We start from the raw sequence: 1,998 nt of genomic DNA, 5'->3' as shown, positions 1-1,998 counted from the left end.
AGTTTTTCACTCTAATGCAAGGAGGAGTTACAGTATTGAAATACCTAACCAGAGATTTAAGGTGACAGAGCATTCAATGTGGTCTAACGTCCTAGTATATTTTTTTTTTATTAACAAACATTTTTGTGAAATTAACAATAATAGGTAATAGGTTTATTCTATGATGAAAAGAGAAGAAAGAAAACACAATGTTTCGGCTGTGGAGCCTTCTACGGGTGTATATGAAACATTCTATTAAAAATATGTAGTTACCATCTAAAATTAACTTTGTGTTCAATAGGAACACACAGCCCATCAAATTAATAGACCCTAAAGAGTACATTCTACACACTGGTGAGATCAATGAAAAACACTATAATAACATTACGTGTTCCAGCTTTATCTCTACAATCTCTTCAGTTCTTGTACTTGCAACATTGTGACACACTGTGTATTGTGAAAATGGTGTTATGTAGCAAACATGGAAACAGATTTTGTTATTTATTTTAATATTAATAAACTTTATTTTATATAGCGCTTCTTAAAGCACTTTAAAGAATGAAAACATCAATAAAAATTACACAAGATATGCATGATGAGAATACACAGAGGAGACAGTACATGATGGTAATAAATACAGCAGGAGCAGAGGGCTAAAAAACAGAACCAGTTACAGATGCAGCCATTCAAAGTGAGCGGTACAGACACATACCGCAGGTAAGATGACATGGGGTACCGCGGTGGGTGATTGGTTGACCGACAGGGGCACTCGTGGTCCGTTGGTCTGTCGTAGAAAGACTTACTGTAAACGTCTTTACTGTGCCCGTTGTAGATATTGAATTTTACCACTGAAGGGAAATCTTAGTAGCTGAGCATAAAAAGAATAGGAGCATACTGTAACGCGTGTGAAGGCCATAAACGATATTAATTTTGGAACGTAAACATACAGTATATAGCTGGTCTTGGTACTTTAAAGAAAAAAAAACACACCAGTATTCCATTTCTCCCTAAACATTGTAAGCTTCGAAGTCTTTAACTAACGTGATACCGGAGTCAACAAGCATACTTTTAGAATTTGATTAAAAGGGAATATAATATGGAATCGCGTATCTTAAGAAATTAATAACGGTATGATTATATCCGTGTACTGCGGCAGGGCTGTGTAGGGCTGTTTCGCCTGCCTGTTCATGCGAGCTGTCTTGTAGCCTACTGGTCTAGGTGCGTGACTGCCAACTGGTAGGTTGTGTGTTCAAATCCAGCTGGTGCTGGACCTTCCAGTTTTTTTTATTTATTTATTTTTTAATCACGTAACATAAACATATTACCGTATGCAAACTGTACTGTATACAATATGTATATGTATATTTAATGTCTTAACTGTGCCCGTTTAAGTATTGAATATTCATATCTAATTTTACCACTGAAGGGAAATCTTAACATAAACATACAGTATATGGCTGGTCTCGGTACTTTAAAGAAAAAAATACACACCAGTATTCCATTTCTCCCTAAACATTGTAAGCTTCGAAGTCTTTAACTAACGTGATGCCGGAGTCAACAAGCATACTTTTAGAATTTGATTAAAAGGGAATATAATATGGAATCGCGTATCTCAAGAAATTAATAACGATATAATTATATTCATGTTGCAAAAGAACTGCAACGGACATAACGGACGAATTAAACCGGTTTTTCCGGTTTCAATCACAGACCATGTGACATGGGACTCAGTAAACTAACAGCGCCACTGGATTTGATAATACCTAACCAAAATCCGCAATATGGAAACAGAACCTGTGTGATTGTTGATAGATGATGTACTCGTAACATTTTTTCAAGACGAACTACAACATTTAAAAAATGACTTGTATGTACTTGATATCTCTAATCAATCCACGGGTCCCAGCACAAAACGAAAGTAAAACGCATACCGTTTCGCGCTTCTTATTAGTTGCTCAAAAGTAATTTGACCGTATGAAATGCATAATATAAACCTAGAAACATATACGTGAGCAGTAC

This window comes from Atractosteus spatula, chromosome 11 (assembly GCF_055471065.1).
Source record: "Atractosteus spatula isolate fAtrSpa1 chromosome 11, fAtrSpa1.hap1, whole genome shotgun sequence".
In the NCBI taxonomy this organism is placed as follows: domain Eukaryota; kingdom Metazoa; phylum Chordata; class Actinopteri; order Semionotiformes; family Lepisosteidae; genus Atractosteus; species Atractosteus spatula.
This window is presented reverse-complemented; position numbering follows the sequence as displayed.